Consider the following 24,885-nt stretch of genomic DNA (forward strand, 5'->3'; position numbering starts at 1 on the left):
GAAGTAGGTACTATGACTATCTCCATTTTACAGACGGGGAAGGTGAGGACCAGAGAGGTCAAGTAGCCTGCTCTATGTCACCTAGCCAGCGAGCTATAGAGCCAGGACTGAAGCCCAGGGAGGCTGCCTCCAGAGCCCAAGGCCTGGACCCCGACACTCGCCGTACTGCCTGTTAAGCCCTGTATTTATATCCAGCTAGATGTGGCCGTCGCTGTTTATTGCCTCCCACACGCTAGGCACTGAGCTGGGAAGATTACTCTCATTTCATTTTCTCTTCATAACCACCCTTCAGGTCAGGCCCGTGAGCCCCACTTCACAGACGAGGATGCTGAGGGTGGGACAGGAGACCTCAGATCGCTCAGCTCGTGAATCGCCCAGCTGGGATTCAAACTCGGGCCCGTCGATTCCAACATCCATGTGCTCTGCCATTTAGGGTCCCAGAACTGCTGGGTTGCGAGCCTGCAAAGAACTTTTTATTCTGGAATTATTATAGATTCACAGGAAGTGGCAAAGACAGTGTAGAGAGGTCCCCTGTACCCCGCACGCAGTGCCCCTGGCAGTTGCATCCTATAACTCTAGGACGAAACCGGGACTGGGAAATGGGCGTCGGCACCGTGTGTGCGCAGCGTCCCGTCATTTTATTGTCCGTGGAGCTTCCTGAAATCACCCCGCACTCAAGATACGGCACTGTGCCTTCACCTCAACGACGTCCCTCATGCTGGTCCCTCATGGCCACCCCCTGCACCTTCCCTCACCTCGGCCACCAGTATCTGCTTGCCATCTCTGTAACCGCCATATCAAGAATGTCGTGTAAATGGCATCAGATGATATGTCAGCTCCTGAGAATGGCTTTTTTCACTCACAAAGGCCTTATTTTAAAATAAATATTTACTGAGAACCTCCTGCATATCAGGTAGGTGTGATTCCCTTTCAGGAATATATCACGTAAGACTCTTTTGGTTTCAAGTGACAGAACCCAACTCCAACTGTATTGTACAAGGGGATGTATTGGCATTGGTAACAGGAAAGTCCAGAGGTGGGGCTGGCTTCAGGCCCAGCTGGATCTAGGGGCTTGTTAGGACTGCTCTCATTTTCCATGTCTTGGCTCTGCTCTCCTTTCTGCTGGTTTCCCTAGAAGCCTGGCTCTCACCACTTGGCAGCTGCTGGTAGCTCTGGTCCTGCAGGCTACTCGCTCACAGGCCCAGGGGAAAGGAGCGCCCTTTTCTTAGACAAGTTCCAGCAAAGGTTCTGGCCCTGATTGGCCCAGCTTGGTGCCCACCTGACCCTGAACCAATCTCTGGTGGGGGGAAGGGGTGGCAAAGAGGGTTGCTGTGCTCTGATTGGCTAATTTCTGATCATGTGCCCCCTCCTGGAGCCAATCCTGGTGTCAGCCCTGCCCAGATCACAGGAATCGCGGGGAAGGGCTTAAGGAAACTTCGGGGTGCTGCTGCTAGAGGAAGGGGAGTAAGTGCCGGGCCCAGGGGAGACGTGGTGGTGGTAGACTACCTCAGGTCGGCTTGTTTGTTTTCCAAAAAATATGGAGAAAGTCCTGGGAAGACCAAACGATCCACCCAAATTCAGAGCTCCAGGCCCTGGGAAGTGCCTTGCTGGGCTTTGAGCCCCCGCTGCAGATGCCCCGCCCCCTCACTTCCGTGCTCGGATGCGAGATGGAGAGATTCTGGCAAGCGAGCAAAGCATTTCAGTTTCTGCCAGGGTCTGGCTGTGGCCGTCGGGCAGGGCCACTCTCTTTGAGGCTCAGCAAAAGGCCCAGGCCACCCTCTGGGGCCGCGGCAGCCTCCGTGGAGGCTGGGCCTGGAGTGCCCCCCCGGTGCGCAGGCTGGCGCGCTGCGGCTCCAAGTGCCATCCCCACGTGTGTGCAGCCCCTGGCACTCGCTGCACGCGTGGGCTGCCACGTGGCGCCGGGAGAGCCAAGAAGATCCGGCCGCCGTCCAACAGGAGGGCAGGCAGATGGAGTGAGTGACTCAGCACGGGGGCCAGCTGTGGCCAGATGAGAAGAATAAACAGAGAGGCCGGAGGCCAGACCTGCCACCGTGCCCCTCAGAGCCGGGCAGGAACGGCGGGAGCCTGGGGGGTGACAGACAGACAGGGATGAGCATGGGGGAGATGGATGGCCCTGTCAGGCTCAGTGGAGTGAGGAAAGCCAGACAGATGGTCTCCTTCAAGAAACCAGCCCGCAGGAGGGAGCAGGGCTTTGCGCAGCCGTGGGGGCCCGAGGCAGGCTCCTTCCAGACAGGGGCTCCTCCTGGCCTGGGTCGTTCCAGCTGGGGCTTGCATGCTGCCCTCATTCTGTCTAAGGTGGCCCCAGGTGGGCCCACTGCTGGGACCAGCCGTTTAGAAGCCCTGGCCACAACAGGTGGGCCATGAAGTCCTTGCCCTGATCTTCTGTCCCAGCAAAGCCCCCGCCCCGCACTCAGCTACTCGTTGCTAATACCACTGTTGAGCACCTGTCACCCATGGCACCATACTGGGCATTCTAGCTTCATCACCTCCACGCTGCCTTTGCTGTCCCCTAGACTGGAACCCTCTCTCCCCAGGTCCCCACATGCTCTTTCTCAGGGGTCACCTCCTCCAAGAGGCCCGCCCTGACCTCCCCCTCTGAAGTGGCCCCATCACTCTCTTGTCCAGGACACTGTTTAGTTGTATCATAACTTCATCGCTAATCTGAATTTATCTCATCCTTTTACTCCCCGGCTTGTCCCCTGATAAGACAAGAGGGCCTCCAGGGTGTGGGCCAGGTCTGTCTTCTTCTTGGCTGTGTCCTAGGTCCTACAACAGTGCCTGGCATGTAAATGTGTGTGGACTGAATCCTCTCAGCCCAGAGAGGGCCTGCCTGAGCCCCGTCTTCTTTTCCTGCTCAGCACTTCCAGCTGTCGCTCATTCTGTGTATTTGTCTTCTTTATCTGCCGTCTCCCCACTAGGACGGATGTGTCACAAGAGAAGCAATGTGTGTCTGTACCCCAGTACTTTGTCAGTCCAGTGAGTGGGCCTGAGGCAGCTGAGAGAGGGAGGAAGGCAGCTGCTCGTGGCCTCAGAGGGGGCGAGGGCCTCACTGGGCAGCCTGGCCCCAAGTCCTGCTGCTCTGCTGTGCCACGAGCCCCCATCTCCGACACTTCCCCCGGCCCTGCTCCTCCCGGCTGCTGCGGGAAGGCACCCAGGCCCTAAGCCAGCCACGATGGCCAGTGCGGCAGCTGGATAGTGCCACCCAAAGATGTCCAGGTCCTAATCCCCGAAACCCAAGAATATGTGACCTTCCATGGCAAAGGGACTTTGCGGATGTGGTTAAGTTGTGGGTGTTGAGACAGGGAGGTTGTCCTGAATGACCCAGGTGGGCCCGACACGATCACCAGCATCCTCACGTGAGGGAGGCAGCCGGAGATTGGACACAGAAGTAGGACAGGTGACAGTAGGAGTAAGAGGTTGGAGTGATGCGAGGAAGAGGTCACAAGCCAAGAGTGCAGGTGGCCCGCAGAAGGTGGAAAAGGCAAGGAAACGGACTGTCCCCCGGAGACTGCAGAGGGCGCCAGCTCTGCCCGCACCGTGACTTCCGCCCAGCCAGATGGAGTTGGGACTCCTGGCCTCTGGAACTGTAAGGGGATACGTTTGTGTTGTTTGAAAAGTGAGCAAGACACAGAGTTTCAGTTTTGCAAGATGGAAAAACTTCTGCGGAGCTGTTTCACAACGATGTGAGTATGCTTTTCACAACTAAACTATACACTTAAAAATGGTTAAGGCTGTAAATTTTAGGTTATGTGTTTTTTGACCACAATTTAAAAACAAGTTCCCACGCTTGTGGTAATGAGTGACAGCAGTCACGGGCACTGGCCAGGCCCGGAGGCACGGAGCCTGTGTGTCTCAGGGAGCGCAGTCCTGGCCCCTTCCCAGGGCGAGCCTCCTCCGGGGGCGGAGGGGCCGTGCGGGAGCCAGCTCTGTGCCATCAGCTAAACTGACAGAGGACAAGAGCCACAAGCGCTGGCGTCTCTTGAGCCTCCTGTGAGCAAGTGCTGTCCACACACCTCCCTTCCTCTTGTCAACATCTTTCCACGAGGATCCCCACTTCCCCACGAGGAAACAGGCTCAGAGAGGTGAGGTGACTTGCCCAAGGGCACACACCACGGAGCAGAGCTGGGTTCTTAATCTCCGTTTCCTGCCTCCTCGAGGCTGCTTCAGCCAGTGTCTCGCAGCTGCTGTTACAGGCATTCCAACGCCCTAAGGCTGCCTCTCAGCGGCCTTTACAAGCCACCGACTTTCTCCTGTTGGTAACCAGACATTCTCTCCCAGCTTATCAGAGACCAGAGTCTCATTCTGTCCCCAGACGCCCACCAGTATACGAGACTGTCCAGGAAAGTGCAGAGCCCCGAGTTAGCTCATGGTCTATGGGCGCTTCTCTAAGGCCCCACGGCATGGCCTGAGATGGGGGGGTGGCAAGCTGGTGGCCAACAGGCATGCCTGGCCTGCAGAGGGAGTCTGCCTGGCCTGCACCGTCTTGGGTATTATTTTTACTTGGTGCCCAACATTTAACTTCAGAAGAGTTCTCTCCAAAATCAGAAGTCAGGAGCGTTCAGTTCTGCTTCTGTGTAGTCAGGACGGGCTGGGCTCACCCCTGGAAACAAACACCTCCGAGTCTCGGGGCCTCCCACACGGACGTTTATGCCTTTCTCACACTGCACGCGCAGTGCAAGCGGCCCGGGGTCTCTGTTCCATGCAGTCATTTCGGGGCCCGGGCTGATGGAGGCCCTGCCATCCTTCAGTGGCATCTGAGACACGGGGCCATGTCAGTTGCTGCTTCAGGGAAGGAAGAGACAGAAGAGTGCATGGATGTCGCACAGCCTCAGCATGTTACACACATCTGATTTCTGTTCACTTGTCATTGACTGGATGTGGTCACGTGGCCCATCCACATTCCAAGAGGGCTGAGAAGTACAGTCTTCTGTGAACGCTAGTTTCACTAGTTCTGATATTGGTGAATACTAGTCTGCCACACTTTCGTATTTGGCAGCAATTCACTGGAGCTGAGTGAGCATGCCCCTCTCAGGGCTGCCATAGACAGGTGTTCAGGATGTGCACTGCACAGCTGCAGGAGGCACCAAACATGTCATGGTTTCTGGGATCAGTTCTTCCTGCAGATGTGCAGTGACAACCTACACGGCTGTCCGGAGCAGCCCTTCCATCCCTAGACAGGTACATGTGTTCCACTTGCCCCAGTGCCAGGCGAACCTCTTCACTGAAGTCTCGGTAGCATTCCGATTGCACCCTCTGTCTTAGAGTCACTAAGTGGATTCAGCCTAAATGCCAATTCCTCATCAATATCAGCTTCCTATAGGGTAAAGTCCAAACTCCTTCGCAGGGCATTCATAGAACTTACAAATGGGCCTCAGCTTCTTCACGCCAGCTTCCCTTGTCCTTCTTCCCCTCCTCCCCCATGCCAGCTCCCTCCTCCAGCTATCACGTGTCCCCATCCTCTTGTCAGTAATTCCTGAAGTGAGTTAGATGGGCCTCTGAACCCTCAGAGTGCTCCATAAAGCAAATCAGCTTGGGAAATAGGTCACACTCCATCCTGCCCTGGAGAGCCACAGTGGACACTGTGTATTAAAAGTTCTGACAAGTCCTGCGTGTCGTTTCACTTTGTTTAATCCAGTGCTGCTGATGCTGCCCTTTACTCACACAGGAGCCATGATGTCCCAGGAGGAGGACCATCCATTCACCCAACGCATTCTGCCCGTGTAGATGTCTGCACTGTTCCCTTCCTCACGCTGCCTTTCCTGAAGTCAGCTTAGCAGTTCCTATGCGTCCCGCAAATGCCTCTCCTAAAGATGCCCCCCGTGTCCTGTGTCACACTGAATAGTTATTCTGTGTTGGGCTCCCTCTGGCCCAGGACTTCTGTAGGACAGAGCTCTGACCCCAGGGCCATTGACCGTGCTGCCCCCTCTCTGCAGCTCACAGCAGCCTCCACACCCTGTCCCTGCACGGGGACATTTTTGGCCACTGGCACGTACCACAGCTGTGCTCAGTCCTTTTCTTTCCTCGGGGCGGGCAGGACCCCTGGACTTGGCCATACACACTCATACTCATCCTCAGTGGCTCTCGGAGGGCAGACGAATCTCAAGTCAACGCTGTCCTTTGAGTCCTCGTATGTTAAAAATGTGAAGAAAGCCCCGAAGCGTTACAGAGCTGTGGGGCAGTTTACATACGTTCACTGAACCGTTCACTAGCTCACTCGGCGCTGGTCAGAGAGCTGTGGGCCCAGGGAACACAGCAGAGGGTCTGTTTCCATGGCCGCTTGCTCCTGAGGTGGCATCGAGGAGGGGCGGAGGCGGGAGGTCGGAAGGGGGCCCCTTTTCTGTGGGGCGGGTGGGAAGGCCTCTGACGGGATCTGAGGGAGAGAGGGATGAGGCACGTGGAGAGCTGTGGGGAGAACCTTCCAGAGGAAGGGAAGGCACAGGCGAGGCCCTGACAGAGGCTTCAAGGAGCCGGGCTGGAGCAGAGCAGGCGGCTCTGGATGGGGATGGAGCCGGCTCGGGCTGCTGAGGGGACCTGCCGAAGCCTGAGAAGGAGCAACGCCTGACAGAGCATCCCTGAGTCTGCGCAGCACCTCTCGGGGTCTGAGTCTGCGGCTTGTTGACGGGAGGCCCGGCCAACCCTCGTGCCCACAGCCCCTTCCTTCCCAGTCAGAGAAGACGCCAGGCCCCACGGCGCCCTGTCCGCTTCCTGCCACATGTGGGTCGTGGGCCCATTTCACAGGCTAGGGAACTGGGGCTTGGACGAGGGACGGGGCCCTGGGGGAGAGTGTGGCCTGCTTCCAGAATGCTGCCCAGGCGCCCGCCTGGGGACACCCTGTGGGGATGCAGGAGGGCAAATCAGTCTGATGCCCCGGCACAGCAGGAGAGACCAGAGCCCCAGAGGGCCGGGAAGCCCTGCCTCGGCCGAGGCCTGAGCTGGTCCACTGAGGAGGTTGGGGATCGAGTGGGCTCCTGGGTCTGGGGTTCACCTCCTCCATTCCGACCTGTCCTCCTGGGCAGAGGGAGCCAGAGGGGCTCAGGGGAGGGGTCCATGCACATCGAAGGCCCCAGGATGTGGGAGGCGGGGTGGGGACACCCAGCATTTTCCTTCCCGCAGTGGGCGTTTCAGGGGAAGAGCCGGCTCTGAGGCGCTGGAGGGAACCGCGGCCTCTGTCCAGCCTGTGGCCTCAGCACACGGCCTGACCCCTGCAGGCCTTGGGGCCTGCTCATGGGGGAGCCTTCAGTGTGTGCATAAACCCGGTGCCTCCCCTCCGGGTCCCAGCACAGCCCCGCTCACAGAGGGCCTGGTCTGCCCAGTCCTACCCACGGAGCTGCTCCACGGAGACTCGTGGTGGCTCGTGGGCCACATGTGACCAATGCAGTGCCTGAAAATCAAGCCAGTTCCTATTCTAAAAGTCCAGATTTCCAGCTCCTCTTTGAAACAGCATGGCCAGCCACGCTGGGCCTGCCTCGCGTGCACCACACCAGCCGGAGCCCAGAGCGTCTGCCCACAGCAGCCTCCCTCTCGGCTCGGCTGTGGCAGAGGAGTTCTCAAGCCTTGCCCTCACGAAGGTGATGGAGGGCTCCGGCAGGGGCTTCGCTCCTTGCCACCCCTAGAGCCAATGAACCAACCTTCTGTGACAGTTCCCAGGGCAAAGGTCACTCACACCCCTGCAGGCTGGGGCCCTGTGACATGACTGTTCCCACGGGCAGGCAGCATGCGCAACCCCTCCGTCCTCCACCAGCCACAGGGGACCGGTGTGGGTGGGTGGGCCACCCCTAGGGGTCAACCCCCCCCCATTCCATCCTGCCCTTCTGGGGCTGGAAAGGCTGAGGGGAGGGACGGCCTCATGGAAGTTTCCAGAATCCCTAGTGGAGGGGAGTGGGGAGTCTCCAGGGGCTTACAGATGCACACTGCCCTGGCCGCCTGTCAGGAGAAGACATGGATGGAATGTCCCCAGGGCCAGGGGTGCAGGAGGAGCAGCAGTGCAGCCCAGGAGCCTCCCCCACAGACTGGCACCCCCAGACCAGGGCGGGGCCGGGCCTGTGCCCACCCCTCCCCAGGGCCTGGGAAGAAAGGAGACAGGTGGTCAGGCAGGCAGCCTGGAGACCTGCGTTCCCAGCTGGGGTCGCCCCACCACTGTGTGACCCCAGGCTAGACCCTCCACCTCTCTGGGCATCACTTTGAGGTGGTAAGGAAGGGGGGGTGCCCTTGACGGTCTCTAGGGATGCTTTTCACTCCGAAAGTCTCCACATCCTCCTTGAATGGCCCGCCGCACCCACCGCAGCCGCGGGTTACACAGCCCACACACTGGGCACTGGGCAGCCTGGCCCTGCGCCAGCCGGCCTCCCACACACGGGGTTCGGGGCTCAGCCACGCCTGGCACACCCCATGGGAGCAGTAAACTCTGCCAGCTCCCACCACTCGGGGGAGGAAGCTAAGACCGGGGAGGGTCCCCACGAGCAGAGCGCTCCGGGGCCACCGCAGGCCCGTAGTGAAAGCCTCCCCTGGAGCTGTGCCGCCCATGGCCCTGGTCACTCAGTAGGCAAGTGACAGTGCCAGAGCCCCACAGGGCTTCCAAGTCACAGCCTTCAGCGTCAGCCACCCCGCTCCCCCTCCTGCAGGCCCCACCCTGCCCCCAAGGGGAGCGTAGCCCCAGTTTAATTCACCACATTTGGGGCTGCCCAGTGGTCCCTGGTCCTGTACCGTCCCCAGGAACTGGACCAGTCACCCCAACGTCACATCTGCTGCACAGCATCCCCCACTATCCCAGCTTCCTCTCCCCAACCCCTCGCTTCAGTTCAGGGAGGGGACCCGTTTTAGGCGCCGGGAGAGCTACCCCCAGGAATGCAGGTGGGCACCAGGGGGCATGCGGGGCGCTGGTCCAATGGGTTCTAAGCCCTAAGTCCCGTTTGGAGGGAGCTCTCCTCCAGGGCCACCGCCTTGAGTTGGGTGGCAGAGGGAGCGACTGAGACCCCCTTTACGCTGTGGGCCCTGGGTCCTTCTCTGCAGCTCTCAGGTCCTACGGAAACCCTCCATCACCCCAAAGCAGATTCCAGCCTGGTGTGTACTCATCTCAGGGACCCGAAGAGAGGCCAAGAGCCTCATTTGGAGGTTGTCTTTCTTACCAGCTCCGAATGTCTCCTGTTCATGAGGGTTGAGGGCAGTTTTAGGAAACAGGTTTTACAGCTGCTGTAGAAAGAGTAAGTAATGCAAGTTGGGGGAAGAAAGCAAATTCACAGAGTCCTTTCCGCAGACGCTTGCTGAGCAGGTGTGCACTGACAGAGGCAGATAGATGACCCGCAATTACCCGCCTGGATCCCCCGGCCTCGCCCAGGCTCCCTCCTGCCTGGTCACCAAGCAATTTCAGACTTTCTGTACATCTAAAGCAGAGATTGTCAACGATTTCTCTCTCCAGCAGATGCGGCTTTCAGGTGGGGAGACAGCCTCAGCGTGTTTATTCTCGAACAAAGGCAGTTGGAGACAGAATAGGCGCGCGGCCCTCCCCCAGCCACCAGCTCCTCGCTCTCCCCCAGTCGGGCTGCAGAGGGGTGACCTGAAGATGTGTGCCCAGCTCAGCCTCCACAGAGTGCCAGGAACACAGGCTCGGGCTGCTCTGCTGCCTTCCCGTGTGTGGGGCTGATCGTGGCTGCACTGGCAGGAACAGGTGACATCTATAAGATGTCATGGGGCCAATGTGGCCTGTCCCTTGACTGTTCCAGAGCTCGGGCACGCCCCTCTGGACTCTTCTCTCCTAGGAGGGAGGGAGCATTTAAAGTGTCTGGTTTCAGCAAGAGGTCCCCTAACCAACGCCCCAGGACAAGGGGAGAAACGGGGTGGTGTGGGCAGGCATGCGAGCTGCTGGCACTCACATGCACACCGCGGGGCGGGCGTCCGAATTCGCAGGTGTCACCTCCATTCTCTCCCCAGCGCCCTGTTGGCTCCTGTGGTGAAGGAGGAATCTGGGCCTAAGAGACACCCCAAGGCCACAGTAGGGAGCAGTTCCAAATTCAGCCACCAACTGCCACCTTCAGGATTTAGGTCACATCTACGTACCACGGCTGCACTTGTTTACACTTTCCGCTGTTGTTGTTTTAAACCGAGTAATACAATCACGTGGTTCTAAAAGCAAAACAAGGCTAGAAGGTGAAAGAGGAGGTCTCTCTCCCACTCTGCACTGTCATCCAGGTCCCCAGCCCCCACCAACCACAAGAGGCTGGTAAGGTTGTTAGGTTTTTGTCTGTCCTTCCAGAGTATCTTTATGGAAGTATACCAAGGATGAAGACATATTCTGATTTTCCCTCCTTCTTGTGCAAAACATAACATATGCCTATAGACGGTTCTGTATCTTGATTTCTCCCTTGATGTAGTGCACGGATGCTCCACTTTGTGCGTATGAGCCGGCACGTGGATGAGGTATTGACCGACTACAACAGCAAAAGATGGGGAGCAACTCAAGTGTTCCCCATGAGGGGGCCGGCTAGAGGAGCTGTGGCCTGTCCACACAATGGGAGACTCTCCTGTAGAAAACAGAGGAGGGGGGAGATGAGGAGGCTTCTCTGTTCCAACCGGGAAGATCTTTACTCTCCAGGCTACATTAATTGAACAGGAGAGGGGTAGGATAAATGCCCCAAAGTGGGATTTTTGGGTCAAAGGACACATGCCTTTGCAGCTTTGATAGATATTGTCCAATCTTTTGTGGCTTCTGGATTTTTGGGTCATAATTTGAAAGATCTTTTCATTTACTTAATATTTTGCTGTACATCAATTAATTTTTTTAGTAAGTGTATTTTAAAGGGATATTAGAGTAAGGAAAAAACCCAGAAATTGAAAAAGAGTGAGGGACAAGTCAGGGTCTTTCATTACAATAGAACTGAACAGAATTCAAAGCAATAGAAAGGTATTCTGGCTGACGTAAACAGAAAGGGCACTTGTTAAAGGATATTTGGACCCCTCAGACCCGCTGAGGGGGGCGTCCTAGCATCATGCTTAGAGGCTAAACATCCAGAGAGGAACCACAAGGACATCGCTGCCCGTGCCTTTGGCTTTGACACCCCAACCTGCCCAGCTGGGCCCCGGGTCCTGCCCCCTGCTTCTGGGAGCCAGATGAAGCTGCTCCCGCAGCCGGCGCAGCCCCTGCCATCAGTAGACAGATTACCGGATTCCGGGTGGTGCCTGCTTCTTTGTGACCCTCATTAGTTGGAGGGATGTGACTGATAGGGGTCCTAGCGGTCAGAAAGGCTTAGAGGGCGAATGTCTGGCATTTCAGCTTACACAGAGGGAGGCAGGCTCTTCCTTGTTAGGAAGAAGGTGCTGGTACTAGGTGGCCAAAAAGAATGATGAGAGTCCACTCTCAGAAGGACAGGCCATGTCCCCAGAGACACAGTGCTGCATAGGGGACCAGATGAGTCAGACCTGCACAGAGAGAAGGGTCTGGGGCTATGATCTCAAGGACCCAGCAGGCGGGACAACTGTGGAAACATGGAGCAGCCAACCCAGAGATCTGGGAACTCCAGAAGAGGGGCAGGAGACTAGGGCAGAGGGGAGGACGAGGCCTGGGGAGGTGGGAGGAGTGTGAGGACGGTGGAGGATGGGGGCCAGGGCCGGAGAGTAGAGCAGGGGTGCGGAGAAGAGGCCCTGAGCCTGGAGGGTGGACTTGGGGACCTGGGAGGGGCAATGGGCCGTTAAGGCAAGGCAGGCAGAGGGGAATGAGCTGAGGATGATGTGGGCACAGAGTAGGTCAGAGGACAGGTAGACACCCAGGGGAAGGGGCATAGAGCACGCACCCCCAGACTAGGCTGCAGGGGCACCTTCCCGAGCCTGGCAGAGAAGGCGCACCAGCCAGTGAAGGTCCAGCAGCAGAGCTCTCATGTCCCCTGCATTTCCCCTAAGTCCCCAGGGACATCTGGACCCCACTTTGGCAATCTGGGATGGTATTTTTGCTATAGCTGAGCCTCCATCACAACGCACGCAGCCACAGCAGCGACACAGAATCCCCGCCGCTGTGGGCGCTCCAGCTTTTGGGCCCCTTAGCCCCGACCTCTTTCTCTTCACTGCTCTTTCCATTTGTGTCGACCCTGCCTGGAGCGGCTGCTGGGCCCTGCGTCTTCCTGGCAAGCTGACATCTTCAGCGAGGTGGGGGGGACCCTTCTCCTTGCACACCCCCAACAGCGGCGCACCCCAGGCTGTGTGTGGATCTTCCATTATTCATGGCTCTCAGATCTCGGGCTGGAACTGGTGCCGTTTTCATCTATAACTCCCAGCCCTCTCCTCTCACGATGCCTTTGCATTTGATCTTCTGCAAATTTGCCTCTTTGTTCTTCAGACAGAATCATATTGCCAGGGGCTCCCGACGGCCCTTGGTGGCACAGACTGCCACGGAAATTCTCTTTAAATAAAAACGTCCCCAGAGCAACAAGCGAGCCACCTCCAGGTGGAAATGTCACAACCTACCATAAGACAACAGCTCAGAGCGGAGAACAAAGCAAGCGCAGACCAGCCGTGTGCGGATGAGTGCCCAGACATGGCGGGAAGAGAGGCCAGCCATCCCTTCTCTCTCTCCTCAGATCAGTTGTTTCCTCCTTGTAATTCATATTCTAGGCTCGAAAGTTGATTGAAGATAATACCCAGGGTTGATGAGGCCGTAGGGACACGGGCTGCTGATGCATTGCCAGGGGTAGCATATGTTCCTAGAGACTTCTGGTTATTGTTTATTCACTTACCTATTTGCTCACCCAACAACATTGATTGCCTCGGGCCTGGAGGAGCCAGTGGCAGAGAGTCCAGCTCAGATTTGGTCTAGGGGTTGACTGCTGGCTCCTGTAACGAAAAGTCAGGGGGTTGTAACTTCTTCAGCTACTGCTGGATCCAGGGGTTCAAAAACGTCTTCAGGGGCCGGCCCTGTGGCCGAGTGGTTAAGTTTGTGCGCTCTGCTTCGGTGGCCCAGGATTTCACCAGTTCGAATCCTGGATACAGACATGGCACTGCTCATCAAACCACGCTGAGGTGGCGTCCCACATGCCACAACTAGAAGGACCCACAATTAAGAATATACAACTATGTACCGGGGGGGGGCTTTGGGGAGAGAAAAATAAATAAATAAAATCTTTAAAAAAACAAAAAACAAACCTCTTCAAAACCTGCGCCTTCACTCAGCTACACACGTCAAAATGGTTAAGACGGTAATTTTTATGTGCATTTTACTACAATTAAAAAAAATTAAAAACAAAACAAAACCTGTGCATCACGCCCCACCCACCTCGGGCAGGACCTTTAGTGGCTGCCTTGCCCTGGAATCCCACCCCCTTGCACCGTTCAAGTCCGAGCTCAAGTGTCACCTCTTCAGAGAGGTCCCCCAGGCTTTGGCCACTCACTCTCACCCTTCAAAACATTTCCCACTTCCGGAAATTATCCTGGTTTTTACCTGTTTACATATATGCTAGAATGTCGATGACTCCTGAGGACGGGGACTTCATCTTGGTCACTGCTGTTCCCCAGGCCAGGAACAGGCACTGCACAGAGTGGGGCTTAACCAATAGATGCAGAAGGAATAAAGGAAGGGATGTTCTCTCTGCCTCTCTTGGTCCCATTCTGCTTGCATTGGTACCGTTCTCAGGTGGGGTCTCTGTCCAGTGGCAAAATGGCTGCAGGCAGCTCCCATGTCCCACCGCTAATATTACCTCATGGTCAATATCACATCAACAATATGACATCATCCATGACTGCATCCTCCTCTCGGCCCTGAGTTCAGTGGGAAGAAAGGGCTTCTCACGCAAATGTCCCAAGGTTGCAACTCATTGGCCCTGGCTGGGTCATGTGACCTTCCCTGAGCCCATCCCTGCGAGCAGGATGCAGTACTCTGATTGGCCAGGCCTGCGGCCCAGATCCACCAAAAGCAGATCCAAAAGCAACGGCAGGGCCATGGCCCCTGTATGCAGAGGGGAGTGGTTTCACCCGGGAAATCAGTGCGCTGATGCCAGACGAAGGGGCTCAGGTGCGGAGCAGGCAGACGCAACAGGCCAACGCTGTGAGCACCTCCGGTTCAGTGCCAGGCTCCAGAGATTCCAAAAAAAATAGCACTTTAATAACATTTGCTGGGTGAGGGCAACTCGATCCCTGACCTCTCAGCAGAGCCGGGGATACAGATCCGTGTGGTCACAGGATGTGTTTATGCCGAAGGCAGGCAGGGCGGGGGAGCACCTGCGACCCTCCCATGAGCTGGGATCTAGCGAGTCATTGTCGCCAGGTTGAAATGGGCCTGAGAGCCGGGGGCCTGCTGCACCCAGGGATTCCATGAACTCACTCAAAAGGAGAAATAAACTGTATTGTGCAAGAATGGTTGTTGCAGAGATATTTGTGATAGAAAAAACAAAAAAAAACAACTGGAAACAACCCAAATATTGCCCAATAGGGGACTGGTTAACTACATTATGAAACATCCACTTGATGAAATATTCTGGAGCCATTAAAAACAATAGTTATGAAAACTACAGAGCAACAAGGGAAAAGGCATCTGTTCTAATGCACAGTGACAGCACAGAATACAAAACGGTGACCGGGAGATGCACCCATGTGCCCTGCCTGGGCCTCAGACTCGGAGACGCATGGGGGCGCCATTCCTGCCCCCAGGAAGCTCCTGGGGGAGATGTGAAAACAAGTATAAAGACACTTGGGGGTGAGAAAGGCAACCCCAGAGGGGAAAGAGTTTCTGGGGGTCCGAGAGAGCTGCCCAGGGAAGTGATCTTTGAGCTGGCTTTTATGGGGAGGAAGTACTAAGACTGGCGCCATGTAGACATGTGGACACTTAGAGAAAAAGGCTTGAAGGCAACACACACACACACACACACAATGAAAACGGTTGTGCCAGGTAGAATTATGGGTGATTTTTCCCCCTATTTTTTCCAAAATTTCTTTTATGTTATATTGTTTTTACAATAAAAGCTAGTAGAAAACTAAGCTCAGATACAGGAGCATAATTTTCGCTACCCGCATTCGTGTCTGTAAATCACTCATGGGCTCCTAAGCACTTCACTTCCCCCACAGAGCAGGGTGGCGAAATATTTATTGAACATTTTGCATGTTGCCTGGCCCCGTGCTCTGCACTGAAGGGATGAGGCACTTACATTGCTAGTGGGAAGAACAAGGTATAAATATTCGAAATAGTAAATATTTTTTTAATATTTAAATAACGGTCCGGATGACTTTGGTGTCCACGGCTGGGACACTGCCCTACGGGTGTCAGGACGCGCGGACCTGGCTGAGACAGAGCAAACCCCGCCGGAGCAGATGGAGGCGTGCAACCAGACCGTCTGATTCTGGGCGAGGAGAAGCCGACAGGCACAGAGTGGGGCTTGCCTGTGGATAAGGGACAGGAGGTCAAGGGTCATGAATTGGGAAGGGCAGGAGAGGGTCAGTCCAGAGAAACAGAGCAGGACAGAGGTTGTGGGAGGTTTGCAGGTGGGGAAGGCCCCTTTTAAGGAGGCTCCAGATGCAGCTTCAAAGGGACCGAGTAGGGCCTGACAACATGGGGAGAAGGACACGCGTCATGTTAGAGACCTCTGCCCTGACCCCAAGCCTATCCCTGGCCAGTTGTGTGTAACACTCAGGGTTCTTAGCTCATCGTGGTCCAAATCCTGCTAAGAACCTGGCCAGTGAGGACAGCACTGCCATGCCAGCACCTTGATCACAGCCACACAGCACAGCCCCTTCTGCTCCTCCATCCAGAAGATTCTCCCTGACCCCTGCCTCTCTGCTCACCAGCTCCTGAGCCATGTCTGGGACAAGGAGCATCTCACAGGCTGGGCATGGGCACCAACTCACAGCCTAGCTTCTATGGACAACAGAAAAGTGTGTCTCCGGCCTTTTTAGTTGCCACAGTGAGAAGTGAGCCTCATAAAATGAGTGTCTCTGGAGACACAGGATGGGGTTCAGATGTGCAGCTACCGTTCATCTCCATAGGAAGCCCCCACACCTCACCCCACCCCTCACTCATAAGATGAGAAGGGGGAGACAAGATGGCAGACTGGACACTCGTATCTAATCGCACTCCTTTCCAGACCCCACTAAAACCACAGCAAATGATTTTTTTAAAGACATCAACTCGATAGGAAGGATAACAGGGGAAGAGATGACAGCAGCAGGATTCTGGAAGCTGGAAACAGAGAGAGGAGTGGTACCCAACTGAGAAGTCCTGAGAGACAGAACAGTAGGCTGTCTGATTCTCTAGGAGAGGCTCAGGTCTGTTCTCGCCCCGGAGCCTGCAAGCCTGTGGAACGTGCAGCCCTGGGTACACCTGGAAAAGGGGATGAATGGCAGTTAAAACAAGAGAGAGCAGAGGAAAAGCTTTGGAAATCCCGTGGGAATCTAGATTCCCAACCTCACCCCAAAATGTTAGGTAACCACCCCTCCCCTCCTCAGCAAAAGTCCAGGGTTTATTCTCCGGATGAAGGAAGCAAAGCCCAGCTAAGAACTCAGTTTCTGTACTGGAAACATGGGGTACAGGCTGCTGCGCCCCCCACCCATCCCCTCCCCTAACCTGCTCCAGAAGCCATCCGGCTAGACTCTTCCCCAGGCAGGAGGCTGAAAGAGTTTCCCTAGGGAATCTGTCCAGCCCCAGATGAAAGATCTCAGGTACCGACACTGGTGGAGTCCCCCACCAGTGGCCCATCAAGATCTCCGAGCTTCCAGTTAACATTCTGGCAGTTAATCATGACCTGGTGAGCCTCAGATCACCAGATTATCTGAGGGACCCCTCTATGATGGAATAGAGGGAACAAGGCAGACAAACAGAAAACATGGTGTACAGGAACAGAGACCATGCAAGGTGAAGAAAATCTTTCAAGATTATTAATAGTCTCAGGGAGAGAAGAGAAGAGATTACATCCATGAAGCTCTAAGAAAAGGCATATTCAGAGAATGGAGAATTAAAAGAGAGTTCTTGGAAATTAAAAGAAGTGATTTTTAAAAAAAGAAGAGACAGATTGGAAGGCACATGTGAGGAAATCTCCCAGAAAACAAAGAGACAAGGAAATGAACAATAGAAGAGGAAAGGTAAGGACACTGACAATCAGTCCCAGAGACTGAGCGTCTGAGTAACAGGCATCAAGGAAAGCGAAAACAGAGAGGAAGAAATCGTAAGTGAAATAAATCAAGAAAATTTCTCAGGAATGAAGGACACACATTTTTGGATTGAAATGACCCAAATTGTGCAGTGCAAGCAATGAAAATCGACCCACACCAAAGCACATTGCTGCGAAATTTCAAAAGCCTGGGGGCAAAAAGGAGAGGCTACAAGTTTCCAGAGGGACTAGAAGACATGGAGTAACGCTCCCAAAGTTCTGAAAGAAAAGTATTGCCAAAGCAGACTCTACACTCAGGCAAACTGAGGCGGGAGAAGGATGTAGGTGGGCATGCAGGATCTCAGGAAGCTCCACTCTCGTCCACTCTTTCTCAGGAGGCCTCTGGGGCTTGTGCTCCACACAGTGAGGGAGCAAACCAAGAAAGAAAATACCAGAGACTCGGGGATCAAGGGACCCCAACCAGGAGAGGTGACAGAAGGGATCCCTAGGGTGATGGTGACAAGGGATTGGGACGTCTGCTGGGTCCCAGGCATAGCCTGGGGACAGCTTGGACATCTGTGGCCAAGCACAGCGCAGGGCTCCACAGCTGTCATCACCCTTCCCACCAGAACGACAGACGGGCTCAGGGAAGACCACACGAGCCACCCCTTCTACCAGGAGGCCGGGGCAAGGCTGACACGGAGTGAGGTGGGGAGGAGGTACGGAAGAAGAAAACACAAATTAAGGGTTCTCCTCTATCTGCAGCTATACCTGTATATGAACAGGCAGTGCCCAGAGCAGTGAGCAGAAGTGAGTTTCCTTCTTCATGTGGAGCATAAACATAAAAAGAATAAGTTCAGATCATACTAAGTGCTTTGGAAAAAATAAAACAGGTTAATGGGGTTAAGAGTGGCTGTGGGGGAAGGTTGGGGCAGGCCTTTCTGAGAAGGTGACATCTGAGCTGAGATCTGCATGATGAGGTGAGTTGGCTGTGCACGGATCTTGGGGGAAAGACTTACAGACAAGGGGAACAGCACGTGCAAAGACCCTGAGGTGGTCATGAGCTTGACCTGTTAAAGACACCAGTAGAGAGTGAGGAGGAAAGCAACAGGAGACAAGTTAGGAGGGGAGAGTCGGCTGGATCCAGAAGGGCTGTGGTGGCCACGGTGCGGGGCTGCAGGTGACGGGAGGCTCAGGGAGAGTTTTCAGGGGGGGATGCCTTGACTTTAACTACATAGTGTCACTATTAATATCCTGGGACATAGGTGGCCAACTGCCTTCCAACATCCATTCCGCCTTCTGTCTCACTGTAGAGTCCTGGGCAAAGGTCTCAGCCAAAAAAAACCCACTACACTTCCCAGCCTCCCTTGCAGCTAGGTGTGGTCAATGCACTATATTCTAGCCAAAAAGATGTAAGCTCTTTGCTCCTCCATTTTTCTCTCTCCAGGCTGACATGATGGCTGGAAGCCCAGCAGCCATTTTGGACCCTGAGGTGACTGACCTTAGGATAGAAGCCACATACTCGGAAGGGACACAGAACAAATAGAAGGAACCTGGGTCCCGATGACCACAGGTGTTCTTATCAGCCTTAGACTGCCAACCTCCAGACTTGTTTTACGTGAGAAAATGAACCTTGTGAGGGTAGGCTGCCATCCTTCAGCTCGCCTTGATCCCTGAGAGTCACCTCCGGATAGGGTGGAAGGCTTGCGTGGGACCCTTGGAATCACTGAGAGTCTGCGGGTGTCGGTCTCTTGTCTGCCTGTTTCCTCCAGTCACACGCAGGCAGCAGCACCTCAGAGATTCCCGCCACCTCTGAATCTCACGGTGTAAGGAGAGAAGGGTTTCGGGGAGGGCAGGGCTCCCAGGACAGGGCACCCGAATCTATGCTTGGGGCGGGGGCTCTGGGTGGGGTCTTGCCTTTCCTGGCTCCACGGGGGGGTGGAGAGGAGCAGTAAGTAATGTGTCAAGTGGTTCTCTGTGTTTAGGCCTCTGTATCCTGACCTCTTATTCGGCAGCTTGAGCCCTTGGGCTATGGTTTTTATACACAGAAAATTAAGCCTCTGGAGTTGCAATTTGAGAGCTCAGAGCTTTACCAGAATCATCTGGGGGTTGGCTCATTAAAAATACAGATTCTCAGGCCCAACAGAGCTCTCTGCTTTCCCTCCCACACGTTTCCCGCCCGAGACTGGCTCAGCCTCCAGATGGGGACATGCTTCGCCTGGGCTCCCTCCCGTGTGCAATCCACCAGCAGATGCTGCCGCTCCACCCCCAGACCTACCCCGCTGCCCGCTGCCCCCTCCTCTTCCACTGCAGCCTCCTGGGTTTTCTATCCCTTCCTACCTATTCTCTCCATTCTAAAAGAGGATCCTGGGTGGATTTTTTTTTATCACGTCAATCAGAACGTGGAATTTCCCATTTCGGGCTCCCCTATGACTCTGTTACGCTCAGAATGAAATGCAAACTCCTTTTCACGGCTGAGCGCTTCTCCTCACACCCTCGCCCCCTCTGCTTCAGACACGCCTCTTCTTCCATCCCCCAACGTTCGTTCTACGCTGGTCCCCACCTGGGGGCCCTTGCCCCTGCTCTTCCCTCTGGCTGGCACGCTCTTCCCCAATTCTCATCATCTCAGGTCACAGCTTAAGTGTCACCTCCTGCCGCTGCCCACGGCGTTCTCCAGCACACCTCTCTGTTTTATATTCCTTACTACAGTTACCTGATGCTATCTATTCATATACTGCTTACCTGTCTATTGATCTCTCCCTTCTCCACTGGAACATGAGCAGGGGCCTCAATGGACATGTCCACCAGACCCCCGAGTGCCCAAGTGACACCTGCCACCTGGTGGGTGCCTCATACATATTTGTGGGTGGACGATCAAATGTGTGCAGCACTCGCCCACCAACTGTCCCTTTTAGTCCCTGCCGCAGAGGAAGACAGCAAGGCCCAGAGGGAGTGTCCAGCTGGCTAGGTGGCAGCACCGTGGCCCACACACAGCTCTCCATGCCGAGTTCACCGTCTACCATGCCTGGCCTCGAGCCCATTGCCGGCAGGTGGGGAGGACCTGTGTTTTGTGGCTTCCCTCCTTTCTTTAGCTCCCAACCCTGGGCTGGCGCCTACCCTCTGCCTCCCTTCCAAAGGAGGCAGCGCCCGATGTTCTCGGTCCCTCCCTGTGCAGACACCCCACCGCCCAAGTGTAGAAGGTTCTCTGAGTTGCTGCTGTCGGGCGGGGTGGGTGCTGCTGCTCTTTCTGCTCAGATGTTTACCCGAGCTCCTCCTGGTGTTAACTCATTCCTCCAAATTAGCAGGAATGCTCATTGCCAACCCAGCCACCTCCCGTGAGGCCAGGATGTGTGTCTCCTGCAGAAGCTCCCCCAGACCTCAGGCCGTCCCCCATCACTCCTGGAGGGGTGAGGAGTGGGGGCTGACTGCAGGATGGGGCAGGCGGCCACCCCTAACTGGTGGTGGTGGTGGGCCGGGGGGTGAGGCTGCCAGGGCTTGTCGTGGTGGCTGCAGGTTCCCGTTCTATGTCCTCACCCTGTGGTCCCCTGACCCCCACCCCCTGCTGGAAGGCACACACAGATGCCCTCACTTCCAGGACAGTTTGTGGTCCTGCCTCTGTCACAGGTGTGTGTGCAGGATTTACTGCTGGGTTTTAAAGACTTTAGGGCGGGGGCATTGGCAAGCAGCGAGAAGCCGGAAATCATTTACTGATGGAAATGCTCTTAAAGTCCAATCCTTCCAGATCCTACAATGAGAGGTTTTAAAACAGCCCCTAGGTGCTCTCGGCCTCCTCATTCCCAGGCCTCCAGGGCTCCCACCGCCCATCCTGCGGCCTGGAAACTGCCTCGAATCTCAGTCTCCCCATAGACGCGCTGGGAGGCTCCACTCGCTGTGGGTTCTTACAGGCCGCTCACCAGACTGTCTTCAGGGAACAGGAAGCTGATTAGAAACCAGGAGTGAGACGGCTCATCCTGCACAATGCGTATAATAAATATTAGACAACAACAACAGCGATAATCATAATTTTGCCTGCCTCTTCCGTGTTGTCTAAGGAGGTATCAGAAGCGCAATTATAGACTGACTGGGGAAAAAGCAACATTTGGCTGCTTGAAAATAACCTTCTTTGGCTCATTAGTGGGGCGTGTGCCCGAGGGCACGGAACGTTCATTCAACTCCGGAATTTTTACCACGGCGGCGGCTGCACACGTGCTGAGTCAGGCAGATCTCCTGACACCTTTCTCCCAAGCGCAAGGGGAGCCTCTGCGATCACAGCACCATGGGAGCTCACTATCCGTTTATCCACCACGTAGTGACGGCACTCCTACTGTGTGCCCAACGCCACCCCCAAGGCTGCGGTACTCAGGAGATGGAGCAACGACACGGCCCTGCCTTTGTGGGGCTGAGTCTGCTGCAGTGGAGAGGGACAAGCAAACAAACCCAAGAGATAATCACAGACAAGTGCTGTAGAAAAAAAAGAAAAGAAAACACCAAAAAGCTAAGCAGAGGGTTGTCATGGAGAAAGACATAGTGGGGGCAGAGGTGACTTGAACTGGAGGGGTCCAAACGGGCCTCACAAAGTCCACGTGCCCCTGACCAGCAGCTTCAGCAGCCCCAGGAATGTGTTAGGAATAGATTCCCGGGCCCCACCCACACCTACCAGAGAACTCTTGGTTCACAAGCCCTCCCGGGATTCCGATGCGCCTGCGTGGTGCATGAGCTGAGACCAGGAGGAGGAGAAGCGGTGAGCCTGGGGTACTAGGAAGACGGCTCATCTGAGGAGAGCAGAACTGTGAGGCCAGCAAGCTAGGGCTCAGGGTGTAGGAGGTGACGTGGGCGCAGCCGGGAGGGGCTGCACAGGCCTTTGGAAGATATTTGCATTCTGTTCCAGATGGACTGCTGTCCTCTCACCTTCTTTCTGGCCTCCCCTGTGTCGTATAAATGCTCTGGATTTGGGGGCGGCCCCATGGCTAACTGGTTAAGTTTGCACGCTCTGCTTCAGAGGCCTGGGGTTTCACTGGTTCAGATCCTGGGTGCAGACCTAGCACTGCTCATCAAGCCATGCTGTGGCAGCTTCCCGCACAGAAGAACTGGATATATAACTATGTACTCGGGCTTTGGGGAGAAAAAAAAAAAAGAGGAAGATGGGCAACAGATGTTAGCTCAGGTCCAATCTTCCTCACCAGAAAGCATACTTAAAAACAAACAAGCAAACAACTCTAGAAATAGCATGGTAAAAAAAGGAAAAAAAAAATGCTCTGGATTTTACCTTCACCTATTTTCTGGAGAAAGGGCAGGGGTTGGCTGTGAACTCACTCCTGGCCTCACGCCCAGGAGTTTTCAGATTTGATCCTGTGCCTGGATGCGTTGACTGGTCATTTCTCTCTTCCACTCTAGGATGGCAGAGATGGGTGGAGGAAGGACCAACTTGGCTGTTCCTAAAAATAGGGAAATGAGTGCAGAGGCAACAAAAGTGGCAATATCTGAAGGAGGGGCTGGGAGGGCCTGAGAAAAGCAAGCCGTGATGGCGGGAGTGGGGACATGGGCAGGGGCTGAGGAGTAACAAGGAGAGTCTGGCACCCTCACCCTCTCCCAGCGCTGGCAGGAAGACTTGAGAGGCCCAGAGCCACAGGTCAAGACAGACAGATGCTGGAGACACAGGTGCCAAGCACCACCACCCGCATCCTGCTGCAGGGACCACGTGGAGAGCAGTGCAGTGCGTGGCCACTACCAGACCAACACAAGCCACCTCGAAGGCCGCACTGGTGATGTGCAACCCAGTGGGCACAGACAAATGAGCTCCTGGGAGCCCACTGGGGCATTTCTCCCACAAGTCAGTGCACAAGCCCTCCCCGTGGGCATCGCCTCAGCACAGAGGTCAGCACTGCTTACGAAAAAGCCGCCTGCCCTGATTGGTATCCCAGCAGCTCAGCTCACAGGCTGGGGCAGCAGACAAGCCAGACTGCCAGGTGGAGGTCCCGACCCAGCAGGAGGGACACACACGAGAAGGGCCTGACGGACTCAGAAATCGGAACGGCGCACTGTGAACTCTGTGAGGCCATCCATTCACTCCTTCCATTGTCAAAGTATGTCCTGAGCGCCTACTATGTGCTGGGGGCTGTTCTAGGCTCTAGGGATCCCATATCCATGGACAAGATGGACAAGGTGCCTGCTCCCCTGGCACCTACCGTTCTAATGGGATGAGATATAATAATAAGCAAGTTAATAAATAGGAACATTTCAAATTGTGAGTAGTGCTGTAACTCACGGTAATGTTTATGGCGGGGCTGTTTAAGGAAAGCCTCTCAGAGGAGGTGCGAGACTTGCGGGAAGAGTGTTCCAGGCAGAGGGAATAGCAAGTGTGAAGACCTCTGACAGCGAGGAAATCAGGCCTCCTCACAGTGCTGGGGGACCCCTGTCAGAGGAGGCTGCACGGACCCTGGCCCTTTTCCCCAGAACTAGCCCAAGTGCTCACCTAAGTGGGGTTTCTCCATACGCCAAGGGCTCGAGAAAAAAAAGACGAAAATCTAAGAGAATCAGCTCAATTGTTTCAGGTGCCTGGAGCTCACGCTTGGAGGGGGCAGGCAAAGCCAGGGGCTTTAGAGCCAGCCAGACATGAGTGGGGGTCCCAGCGCCGTCCCTCATCAGCTGTGTGACCTGGGGAAACTGCCTCACATCTCGGGCCTCCATTTCCTCACCACTATCCTGTTGCTTAAATGTAATTCCTGACAACACTTCTGAAGAGCTGGCGTAGGTGGCTGCTCCATCCACAGTAGCTGTGATTGCCACATCAAATTTCAAGCTGCATTCTGTTCTGCAGGGTTTATTAGGCACCTACTAATCAGAGAAGGGACGATGACGTGATTCTTATCCCCATGTTCTACACACGGAGGGGGAGACGTTTCTGGAGAAAAATGCAGAGCAACGCAGCGCCGACAAAGACACTGCGGGGTCACTGAAGCTCTTCTCCTGTCTGCCCAGCTCCCAGGCTTCCTCTCTGGAAACGACCTTCAGACTTTCCATCAGTCCCTGCGGGTCAGGCGGGGCTCCCCTCCCCCAGCTGCAGGGGCGCACCGATCCAGGTCAGACGGGTCACCTGGTGCCAGCCCCGCCCCTCCTCAGTGATTGGTCAGCGGTGGACCAATGAGAGTCGCCCTGGGGCTTTGGCTGAACACTAGGCAAACCAGCGAATGAGGTTCTGGGGTGCTGGGGCGCCCCTGCCGCTTACTGGGCAGGGTCTCCTGAGAATGAAGTCGCGTGGAGGAGAGCAGAGCGGGGAGATGGAGCAGAGGCCAAGCACCCATGACACTGGCAGGGTCCCTGGGACCACCCGGGCCTAATGCCAGCAGCACTGTTTCTGGACTTTACAATTATGTGAGACAATTCCCTTTTGGCTCATGCCCATTTCACTTGGGTTTCCGTCGCTTGCAACCAGAGTCCTGACTGGTACAGAGGGTTTTCTAGGGAGGGACAGAGCTGGAGCCTCCAGAAGGTGCTGGATCAATGATTAGGGAGAGATGAGGGCGTATATGGGGAATGGTAAGAAATGAGACCGAGTGGTGGCATGGAGTGTGCTTGTTGCTTCTACAGTGTCTCCCACTCCCCTCCCCATTTCTCAAGAGAATCCCAAATTTCCCAGCCATGCATCTGGCTAGAGTTGGCCCCACATGCAGCTTAAGGGTTGAGCCAGGCTGGCCTAGCCTATCAGTATTTCCTATTGCACAGTGACAGGTTAATTAATAAAGGAGCACGTGACCCATGTCAACATGATCAGGGCCAAAGAGATTCAATGCTGGGAATCTTTCCCACTGGA

General features: G+C 55.2%; 1 long non-coding RNA gene across 1 annotated transcript; it reads right to left on the bottom strand.

Moving 5' to 3' along the window:
* Window positions 1–9,632: 9,632 nt before the first annotated feature.
* On the bottom strand, window positions 9,633–13,762 carry LOC124241504 (uncharacterized). The gene is made up of 4 exons (XR_006889227.1): window positions 13,442–13,762; window positions 12,741–12,837; window positions 9,891–10,538; window positions 9,633–9,772 (listed from the first exon to the last, which is right to left on the bottom strand). It is a non-coding gene; the product is annotated as an uncharacterized LOC124241504 (long non-coding RNA).
* Window positions 13,763–24,885: the final 11,123 nt, after the last annotated feature.

This window comes from Equus quagga, chromosome 7 (genome assembly GCF_021613505.1).
Source record: "Equus quagga isolate Etosha38 chromosome 7, UCLA_HA_Equagga_1.0, whole genome shotgun sequence".
Classification (NCBI taxonomy): domain Eukaryota; kingdom Metazoa; phylum Chordata; class Mammalia; order Perissodactyla; family Equidae; genus Equus; species Equus quagga.